We start from the raw sequence: 12102 nt of genomic DNA on the forward strand, positions 1-12102 counted from the left end.
CTTCTAAAACTCTCCAAAATTCAAATAGTAGATTTTCGAAAATCTATGGGAAATGTATCTGTTGATGGAAGAGTATCTGTCTTTTGGATTCCAGCAACCTCAAATACATAAGAGTGCAGTTCACTAGTGAACTGAAATTAGATTTTCATTTACGCAAAAATTTATACTTTCAACAATGGTAAACTATGTTAATGGATATTTTCAATATCTCTTTCATTTCTATTTGCAACTTAAAATACATTACGGAATTTTAGTGCATGGAATCAGTTCATTTTATAAACTGAAAGCCATTTTATCATACAGAAAAAATTGTGCACAAAATTTTTTTTAAAATGAGAGAGTGTCATTACTCTGTTTGAAACTCATGGTATTTTAACAGCCTTCGACATCTACGCCAGATAAATATTGAAGTTCTTTCGTTAGATCAATTAATCGACAGCACTTAAGTGAAAGTCCTAACACGTCGTTTCTAGACGAAGTCATAGAAAAATTTCGTACCACACGCAGCAAAAGCAACGAAAAATTGCACATTCCTATAATTATTAACTACTTGCAACAGAACTCTCTGACATTTTGGGGTCCTTAAACAAATATTTTTCACCACAGCCGAGCAAACAACTAACCTCCCATGGCATCAATAAACCAGTTACGAAAATAATGAACAAGGTATTTGTAGGCAGAAAATTTCTGAAAGCTTTTTGCTAACGAGGCGCTCATTGTCTTTCAGGTTTTGGAGGATCCACTTGTTGCTACCTTCAACATAATCCTTAGATTTTATCGCATGTATTCATTGATACATCAAGGAAATAAATGTGTATTTTATGTGCATTCACTTTGTTAAAATTTTGAACAGAAACAGTCTTTTTAATGTATTTTTTGCCTTTGTCTATAAGGTCGTGCTAATGGAGTCAAAATCTCCTTTGAACAGCCCACGAAACCATGAAAATACTACAAACAGTAAAAAAAACGTCGATAGTTTTAATGATAATAAAAATAATAATAATAATAATAATAATAATAATAATAATAATAATAATAATAATAATAATAATAATAATAATAATAATATTAATATCAAAAAATTTTCTGATTTCAAAATAATTCAGATAATTAATCCGAGCCCTCTTGAGGGGGGAGGAACTACATACTCAAATGCGTTTTTTTTGTTCAGACAATTTTTGGCCGATTAATATATTCATCGTAGAGAGTTGAGACTTATATCATTAGAAAGCTCGTCCAGCGTAGAATATGGAATTAAAAAGATTTTTTTATTGTCGTTTTTTACAGGGAGTTATCGAGCTTTGAACTTCTGAGAAACGTAGAGTGGATTCCGTTGTTTTCATTCACATTTTCCGGAATTTTTGCTCAAATTTTTGCCTAAATTTTTTAAGAGTAGTGTTGTTGATTTTTTTTAAGACAAAAAAATTATTGTTGATTATTTTGATTTAATTTTTTGGACAAAATTTTGGGCTAAATATTTCAAAATTCCGCCTTTTTCATCAAAAACAGCTCGAAATAAGCTTCTTTAGTCCACTTTGATCAAATTTGCCGGAAGTACACACCAAACGACACTAAAACAATCTTTGTAGACTCGAAAGGGGGCTATCCCTACTTCAAATTCTGTTGAGAAAGCTCTGTAATTATCATTTTGCCGTTTTTTGCTAACTTTACTCGTTGATTATCAAAAACGCAGAATTTATTTTTGAATTTTTGACTAACAAATTATTTACATCTATAACATTCGAATAAGCATTAGTAGAGCTGGCATTAGACCGATCTTGGAATGTTACAATCTTTTTACATTGATCTTTTTTACATTAATTAAAGAACAGAACATATCAACTCAAAGCTCAGGAGTGAAAGGTTCAATTGGCTTCCTAAGCAGCTCCAGGCTAATGTATTTAGTTTTTTACTTGAAAGTTTTTGGTTTTTTTGACTTTGATTTCTAAATAAATAATGGTTTAATGAACTTTTCCTCTAATTTTTTCTTAATTTGGGCAACTTGTAGTAAAGTGTAAGCCAAGAAAGACTGCTTTTTAATTCTATTGATTTAAAATTTTCTTTCTGTTTCATTTTTGAGCCTGAAATTACTGATTTCTGGGCTTTGATACTACTAGAATACACTTTTTTTTATTTTCAGATATTTGCCAGTTTTTCACGTTTTCTTGTTTGTCACATTATCCCATTATAGACAGTTCTCATATCACATTATTGACGTTCAAAATAAGACAAAATTGAACATCTTCAAATCCTGAAAGATATATATTATCATTTCAACGGCTTCGACAATTCTTTCTTGAAGAATTTAGTTGAATTTTTAAATTTATTTCTTTAGCTGTCGTTTTTACTTTGCTGTTTTAGTCTTATAAAATTTCCTGTATAACAGGTTTCATTGATTTTTGATAAAAAAAATAGATGAGCCGGTATTCTGATATTAGTAGATAGCTGATGGCCTCCATCACTTTGAAAACAATTGTTTTCCAAAATCAAAAAACTTTTTAACTTCGCAAGGTTGTTCCTTTTATCGTCTTTTTGTTATCTAGTCTCGTTATTTACTAGTCAAATACAACATCATTGGCGTAGGGAAGGTGTCAAAAGGAATTGTTGTTCCAAAATCTTATATTATTTAAAGAATTTGTTGTGACCTTACTGGCTTCGACACCGGTTTTTTTTACAAAAAAAAGTAATTTAACCTGATTTTTGTCATATTTGACGTTCTGTTTGTAGACGCAAGACCTATTCTGGATAATTGCAGGTCTCAAGGTTTTCCTTGGACGAATAAATGAACCTATTTAATTAATTCGTTTTGTACTTAATGGCTTTCATAATTTTGAAATTTTTTTTGTTTCGAAAATAAAAGTATTAATTCTTTTGCCATTTTTTCTTTATTTGTTTACATGTTGCCCAGTCTCATTAATGAAAGACCTCACACTACATTATCGGTGTTTGAGGAAGGTGCAAACGAACATATTTTGAGGGCCAAAATATGGCTTTACGGCTTCGACAGCGTTTTCTGACAAGTTTTAATGGATTTTTTGTTTGTTGTCCTTTTGTTGTTCTTTTTAGCCGCACAAAAATTGATCGATTACAGCTCTTATTGCCCTTCAATGGAAGCATTGTTATTTGTAAACCTTTGGGATTTTTTACTTGATTTCCATTGGTTTTGATTATTTTGATGTTATTTTTTTTATATAGAAAATACGCGAATTTTTTAACTTTACTCTTTTTGTTCGTTTTGTCTAATTGTTACCAAACCTTTTTATGGACTGGTCCCATATCTTTTCTGGTGATTTATAAATTATGTTGCTCAGTTTCAATTTTATCTGACGGCATGTTGACATTGTTATTAAGTTTTGTTTTTTAAAACGGACATAAAGTTTTTGGTGTAATTAATGTTTGTTGTTGTTATTTGATTTTGCTGTTTGTCTTAACTCGCTTTATTTGAAAAATATATGGGTTTTTTTGGGTTTTTTGGGATACCCAAAAATAATTTATAGGTTTTTCTATCTGTTCCTCATTTGGTAGATGATTATACCAAAACTGTGGATGAGCGGGGTCGGAACCTTATGTGCGATTGCACATTACTGAGCCTCCTTGTTACTGTTATATTGGCAAAGATATTGGATATTATGGCTGCTGAAGGACACTGTTGGGCATTTGAAACATGCTAACTACACCAATATTCTGTTTGATTTAATTCTAAATTAAATGAAATTAAAACCTCACTGTTAGCAATGTCATTCAATTTACCCGTGATCTTAAAACTGGTTCCAGTTCATCGGATCACGCAAAAAAGTCGCTCGACCAAAAACTTTTATATCGGGGCGATCAAATCAGTTTTAATGAAATTCTGCAAGACAACATGACGAACAAGACGATCAAACAGTCTCTATGGTACTAACTTATACGAGTGTTACTTTAAATTTGGGAAAAGGATCCAGGCAATTTGCCCCAAAAAAGAAAAAATTTGAAGCTATATATAGACTTTTTGATTCGCCGCTTGATTGTTAAAATAAAAAGAGTTAATAATTCTAACTTTGAGTGGAAATAAATTTATGAGAAGTAGCGTCTTTGCTACGCCAAAACTGAATTGCTGCAATTTGATTATGCGCTTTTTTATGGTTCTGTCAAAATTGTTATGACTGAATTTTGGTTAATTGATGGGAAGGAAGACGCTGCGTGTCGCTAATTTGAATTGATCAGTATTGTTCGCCCTTACAAACAAAATTCAAATTTCTGCCTCCGTCGTTGTTCTGAAGTGGAGAAGAGAAGGTCTTTGATATCAGTAGACCATATGAATCGTCGCTTTGACGCTGACCTTGCTTGCTGTTTTACCCTCAAGAGATCATCAAGCGTCGTAATAGTCACTAATACATATACAGCTCCGTTGAATAGCTCCTATCATGTTCATTGGACTTCCAAATAAAATTCATCGATGAAGCAATCAAACGAGCTCAAGAAAAGAATCCATCTCTGTTATGTCACATCTATCTGTGCGCAAACGAAGTTCTTAATATACCTAATCCAGACAGGCAGAAAACGTTTAGAAAAAGACTAAGAAGAGGCACCAAATATGACCGCACTTATACTCTCAGTGGTCTGATCGCCAATTGTTGCAACAGTAAAAAAGAAAACACTTCTTCAGGCAATGTTCTGGTGTAAAATAATTTCAACAAGGTATTTCACCAACGAACATACTTTTTTTCATCGAACATAACCCAAATCATTCTATATCTTGTTCGTTCGTACAGACATTTTATCTGTATTACATTTGGTCAGTGGATTGCTGAAGCATGTATTGAAGCAAGTATTTTTTGCCACTGATTCAAACAAAGTATTTCCACTTTCACTTGTTGCGACTCAGTAAAATCAGTTACACTAACCGATAGCTTTCCAATTTTTAAATTTGGAACCAATGAATTTCCCACTCAATTTCTAATGCTTTTACCTGCGTTTTTCCAGACGTTTTATCTCAGTTTACAATTCAAAAAAATTTACAAAAAAATTCTCTACTTTCTTAGATGGTTGCCTTTATCAAGTTTTTTTCTATAAATAATTTGAATACGGAGGTCATAAACTACAAACCAATTAGTCTGATCGCTCAACTTCAGTTGAGTTTTGAGATATTTTTAGAGTATAACCTACAATCATGTAAAAAATGTAGTACATCGCAAACAGTTTAGTTTTCAGTCTAACGAAGTATCCTTGTAGTACCAAACAAATTTGTCAAAAAATTAATCAAAATACCAACTCTCACACTCTGATATATATCTAGTCAAGAAAAATGTAGTAAAACACTGTGCTTAAAATTTCGTGGCAAAGTTACACCTGAATATACAAATAGCTTCGTTATATAAAATGTCAAAGTCCAAAAGAATTAGGAGTTTTAATTGGCTCTTATCTAAAATCGACCATTGATATTCGGGAAATGTTGAAAAATGTATATTAATGCACTCATAGCCATAAAAATTCCATTTTTGTAAGCACTTATTCCATTGTCAAGTTGAAATTTTGTTAATAACTGATTAAAGCCGTCTTAATTTTTTGTTTAATAATTTACACGCCTGGTATATGTCAACTCAGATAGACTCAAAAATTTAAAGAAAATGTTACATATGCCTCTTCAAGAACTAAATTCAGGTGCGCTGAGCTTTCAAAAAGACCCAAACGTCTTTCTCTGTATCACAAAATTGAGCTGACAATTTTTCCAATTATATTCCAAACGGTTTTGGGCTGGTTTTTTATTGCTAAATTTCTTTTAGGTTGCAACTGAAGTAAAAAAACCTGGTTGAAAAAGCGAAAAGATTTATGAGAGCAGAGTTTTAGGCAAGAGCCATGTCAATTCTTTTTTACATACTCAGTGGAAAGGGTTATGTTTTTATACCAAAACAAGATAATACAATATTTTGACAAAAAATGAGCGGGCAGTAAGAAATACGTAACAAAGAAGTCTTTTAAATCTCAAAGATGTTCTTTCAATATATGTATTCGTCTTTCTAAATTCATGCAGAGTAGAAAAAGGTTAGAGTTTTTAGCCTCACAACCGAGTATTAAAATCTTTCTTTCTTTGAGATGATTATCCAATTATCCAAGATGCCAATCATCCAATTATCTTGAGTGGTTAGAATGTAGTAAATAAAAGTAGTAAGTGGACTTCATATTCTCTTAAGTGCTAGTTGGTGTTGATTTCTAGTCTATGAGTAAACAGAAATTGAGTTGGTAGGCAGAATCAAGTAGGAACACGTTGGTTGAGTTTTTTTGTAGTTATTGGTCAAACTAGGTAGTGGGGTGAATACGGTTTGGCGGGCAACATAAGAGTAAGCAACAATTGTTAGTAAGATTAACATCACTAAAACGCGCTTGAAGCAAAAAGAGCGTTAGAGAATTTAGCAGATCCTCTCTTCAAGTACCAATCATAATTAATACAAAAGTTTTTTCATAAAAAGTTAAAAAATGCATGAGATTTTCTTACAAAGAATTGATTACCGTGACAACAATGAGATTTTAGAGGAAATTTCGCTCAAAGAAAATGGAAAACATACTGACAGAGACTTTGGAATTCAATACTCCAGCTGATGTTGAACCACTCTACTCCCAGCCTCAGAGGCAAGATTAGGATTCGAAAAGCTACTGCAGTTTTCGGAAAACGTAGTAACAAAGATCAATGAGATTAACACAGCAGTAATTCCCCGCAGGCAATTCGAGAGAGTGATATTTTACATGAGAGGCGATAATCATACATATAATTGTACTTCAAGCGCACTTCCAAATTATTGTCAGCATCTGCGAAGTCTAACCGGTCAATTCAACCGGTTTTTTGAAGTTTCTGGAGTCTCCACTAAATCAATACATTCTAAATTTGCCACCAGATAGTTTGAAATTCACAGTTGCTGTCAAAACTTGTAAAAATCAAATTCCTATCAACGAAGGTTTTTTCCAAAATTGTCTCTCAGTATCATCATAATGTTTTTATAGACCAGGAAATTATTTGACCCGTCAAATATTAAGCTTTCATTTAATATTTTTCAAAAGAATGAATGGAAAACTTATCAGCTTCCACAAAAAGTTCAGTGGTTGATACTACTGTATCTCAAAGCCCAACACTAGTGTCCACACGCTTACAAAAGCAGTCTGAAAAGTCAAGCATGAAAAATTGAAACCAATATGTTAAAAGATCAAGGTACTTTTAAGATTTTTTAATCTTCAAAAATGTAAATTTAAAATTATAAACACAACAAAAACGTTTGGTTAAATATTTACAGTACTCGATTGCCACCAGAAACGTAAGTAAAATAAAAAAAAAGACAAATATATTCTCGCTCTGCAACAAATATATAAAACAAGTATGTATACTCATTCCCACGTAATACTTATTTTTTTTACTATTCGTCATGTTTTTTTTTATTATTTCTACAATTTTTATTGGGCAGGGAAACAACATCAGCTTTACAAAGTCACATGAGTACCGTGAGTAACGTTAGCAAAAATGATGAGTTGAGCGAGTTGACCCAGGAAGTTCGATTTTTACTGCCAAAAGGAGACAACAAGAAAAAAATAGCAAATTTGAGGCAAAATTGAAAATAAAATTTAATAACAGATTACGATTGCAGGAAGGTCATCCCGGAAAGAGTGCATTCTCATTTTCAACATTCTTTTGAGGGGGATGTTTTGAATTTTTTTCAAACATTTTGTGATTGAAAATTGACTATAATTGCATAAAAGCGTGTCAATTACAACCTGGAAGCATTGCAAAAACAACCTCGAGTGTTATCTGCAAATTGATATTCTGCAAGATCAAACTGAATTCTGCAAAAAAAAAACGAAATAATTTACGCAATAACAAGAATTTCGTAGATAATAGAACACGTACATTTTTCAATCGCTGACCGACTGTGAGCAGGCATTTTAAAACGAGGCGAACAAAAGAGACAAGATTACGATCACAGTTGACTGCATTATGTCCGTACTAACTCACGATTGAAACGATAGCACCAAGTTTGTTGCCGTACTTGAACACGAGTATTTGGAGGATATAATTGCTGTAAAAAAAACGAAAACCTGACGACACCTAACGAAAACAAAAAACACCACTCGCTTGGTGCGAACGTTTTTGTTATGACGATCTTTCACTTTGTTGTTGCTTGTAGTCTAATTAGTTTCATGAGTCAAAAAGATAATGCTTATTCGAGGGAGAATGAAATTTATTTAGACTACGACGAACCTATCAGCGTTTTCCGGTGGTGGCTCTCTATTTTTCTGGGATATCTGCAGCCTGCCAATGTCGGGAAAAGGCAAGTCGTGTTCTATTAAGAAACATAGTTGCCTTCCGTGGTCTCCGCGGACCAAGTAATGCATTTTTTTCCATTTTTTAAATATAGTTTTCTTCCTCTAATAAAACTAGCAGTGATCAGAAAAAAAAGATATATTCCACACAGGCATTTGTTCAAATGCCCAAATAAAAAATTGGCTACCGCAGGACATTTGAGTACCGCAGAAACTTGGTTGAAAAACAACCGTGAACAGAATGTTTTCATCTAGAAAACTACTCAAAAATGGAGACATACAGAGGGGAAAAAATCGGTTATGGTATATTGTCATTCCTTTCGACAATAAAGTTACTTGAAAAGAAAAATTACGTCAAAAACAAAAATATTATCAATTGAAACCAACAGTTTACAAGCCATCAGATTAAATCTATATTTTGATGATGAAAACTGCATTGTTACACGCGAAAATGTTACTCCAAACTTGACCATTACGGAATTATTTCAGTGGTTTTTCGTAACTAGATAATACAAATGTGTTGCATGACACCTTGAGTATTGTGTGTGGTGATTAAAAACAATAACTTTACGAGACAAACGTCAAGTTCAGGTACAATAATTAATCATGAGGTGAACGGCTAGGCCCTCATGGGTCTTCAAACACCAACACGGGGGGGGGAACAATCTAAATCAAATCTTTTATCGACGTCTTCTTCACAAACTTCAAGTAAAGAGGTTCTGTCGAACAAACCACAAATAGTGATCGTTATTTAGTTAGGTTCTTTGTTGATGTCATTAGGAAAACGGTTGAAACAATGCGACTATTGGGAGTCGGATGAAACAAAATGATGAGCAATTTTAAGAGGACTGAAAAGTTTTGAGACAATTTAACTCCTTCAGTTTTGACACTCATAAATTTCACAATCTGACCAAGATGCTTCACGCAATGCTAATTGAGCTATTAAATTTTTTTCTCGCACTAAAAATATCAAACAAGAACACAAAGGGAAGGGATTGTTCAAGAGGTTTGGAAAAGTCGGTAAAAAAATGAAAATGTTGGGAGAGGTATTGATTAACCGAACCGCAATCAGACGCGGAAAGGTATGAATAACAATCGAAACCCGTTGGGGGAGTACTCAGAAAAAAAGGCACGATGTAAGCAAAAATTTAAATGATGAAACGGACGAAAGTGAATTCCTTGAGCAGAGCATGGAAAAACGTAATAAGAAATTAGCGTCGGTAGATGCTAAACTCGAAAAGTCCATTCAATCAACGAAACAAGTTCGAAGGGCTAAACAATTAAATTCAATCTTTATCACTAAATATCTAGGAGAATGTGGTCGTTGCGGCAATTTTTTAAACTCAAAGAAGAAAAGACAGCCCAAATTGCTATAACTTCAATTATGTCTTGATCTGAAATCCGTATCAAAAATTCTTTACTTAAAAGAAAGCATTCGGCACTTTTAACCATTGCATCTTCTACAAGAGTGTGCTGATTATGGTTTGAGGGTGGAAACATTGAATGTAATCGAGTCGTGCCTACACAACAGAAGTCAATTTTAAAAACGAAACCAAAAATATTCCAAACCAAGATAATTTTGTCGTACCAAACGGTTCCCTCTCTGGTCCGCTGCTATCCCTTCTGTATGTAAAAACACATCTTGCGCAACCCGGATGAAGCAAAGGAATATCTTTATGCCATTGATACAGCCAAAAAAACCAAAGGTACAAAAACAAGTATAAATAGAAACCACTAACTTGTTTTAACTAATGTTAGAGATTGTTTATATCAAAATAAGCTAATATTGAAAGTAAAAAAGACGCGGACTATGACCGTAGGAAAAAAGCGTGTCAGGCAAAACAGATTACCAATGAACAGCTTGTTAAGCCGTAAAAAATGTAAACAGTTTTAAGTACCTAGGTTTCATTGTGGATCATCAACTTATTTCGAGGATCACAGTTTATTTTTTACAAAAAAACTAGAACAGTTCACTTTAATGTTGTACCAGTCGAGTAATGTTCTAAGAATATGGAGCAGGATTGAAGTATTCACAATATTTGCGCAGCCAGTAATTCCACGTGGTGTCCTAGCTTACGGAGCGACAAACAAAAGTACTTGACAACCCAATTATGACAAAATAAATAGATTACTTAAGATCACCTTCGTTAAGCGAAACGTTGATTCCATTTCAGCTTTAAAGGAAAATATTGAACTCTACAGCAGTCAAGCACTTCACATCTATGAGTTGATAATATTAATGACAAAAGTACTGACAAATGAATGCAAAACTAAACACCTACAAGAGTATATTAATGCAAAATTTTTGGAAAAAAGTTGCTGGAAAGACATTCAAGTAATCATTATTACAGGCGGAATACGTTATCATTAGGCAATGAAGAAATCAAAGTTGTTGGTTTAGTGAAGAGAGCTTCAAAAATCAGGTCACAATTCATGAATTTTTGAGTGCAACAAGATTTCCGCCTATTAAAGACATATTGAGCTACAAATTTGCATGTTTCCATTGATTTATCATATAAAACAGAATAAAGTCAAACTTTCAGATGTTGTCATCATATATTTGAAAAAACAGAAAAGGGCCAAATTTCAAGCCATCATCTGAAATTCCTTTTTGAGCATAATTATCAGGAGCTAGGACGGGCGTAGAGCCGAATGAGAAAAAATTAGATCAAAGCAGATCGTTTAAAATTGATAGTCTGAACAATCTAATTGGTTTGAATTAAGTTGAATAAATGTAGGGAATGGGATTTTTTGATCATTTTTGGCGTTGCTTGATTGTGTTAAGTAATCGGGTTGAGCTTTTTCTTGCATGGATAAATTTTTTTTCTGCTGGATATTACAAAATACACACAATTGTTGAGTACTGTAGGGCCCCTCTGTTTTAAATGTGAGAGCAGACGCCAATGTTGGACAATTTAGGATAAAGCCTAACTAGATCAAACTTGCGAGAATCGTTCACGATAACCATCCTTCCTGTAAGATCTGGCAACGTAAGGTTCCTTTTTAAATTTTGTCAAGATAAACGTTTGTCTTGTCATTTATTAAATAGTTTGTCAATAAAAGAATCTTGCAGGACCTTAAAATAGAAAAAATAGACCATAAAATAGAAGTTCTCGACAACTCTGTCAGCACAATAAATTATCTTTGTAGTGGCGATCTTTAAAACTCTGAATTGCTTTAATAAAAGGTGCTCAGAAATGTAAAGGTTAATAGTTGGGATTAAATTTAAAGTATTTATTATTGCGTAAAGAATAATCTGTAGCAAATGTGAAGAAGTTAATTTTTTGCATTTAACCTCAAATTTGGTTTGTGAATATATGTTCAAATTGCAAATTATTCTTTTAGCGCACACAACGAATCAAATGTAAATCGCAAATGCGATAAAATAATTTAATATGTCCTCTGAACACATTATGTGAGAACTTGTGGCACCAGTCAACTTTTGTGTCAAATATGACCTCATATGATTTCCAAATTTTTTCAACTTCGACAGAAAATGAAAATTATACAGCTTTAGGCTCCTTTTTTTGTATGATCCCTGTATGATTTCTAGGAAATCATATATAACCCTTGCATGACTGCCGACCTAATATAACTACGAAAAATTTTGTATGATGCGCTCAGCGCTTTTCTTATATAGTTTTTGATAACTAAATCTGATCCGAGACTATAAAACTTGCAAGTGTTTTCAAAAATGTTGCTGACAATTATTTTACAGCTCCCTCATCAATAACTGGCCTGATAATTTCCTTTCTGAAATACGCTTGCAAAATTGGCTTGTTAATTAATTTCAAACTGTTTCGAAACGTTCATTTGCAA

The 12102-nt window shown here is 32.9% G+C and overlaps 2 protein-coding genes across 3 annotated transcripts in view; both read right to left on the bottom strand.

Annotated features, from left to right (window-relative positions):
• The window catches only part of LOC142340621 (cyclin-dependent kinase 2-associated protein 1-like), a 575438-nt gene that overhangs the window by 337756 nt on the left and 225580 nt on the right, over nucleotides 1–12102 (bottom strand). The gene's annotated exons all lie outside the window — the stretch shown is intronic.
• The window catches only part of LOC142340620 (large ribosomal subunit protein bL17m-like), a 435605-nt gene that overhangs the window by 45056 nt on the left and 378447 nt on the right, over nucleotides 1–12102 (bottom strand). The window lies entirely within an intron of this gene.

The sequence above is a fragment of the Convolutriloba macropyga genome, chromosome 6, assembly GCF_964194025.1.
Source record: "Convolutriloba macropyga chromosome 6, txConMacr16.3, whole genome shotgun sequence".
NCBI lineage: Eukaryota > Metazoa > Xenacoelomorpha > Acoela > Convolutidae > Convolutriloba > Convolutriloba macropyga.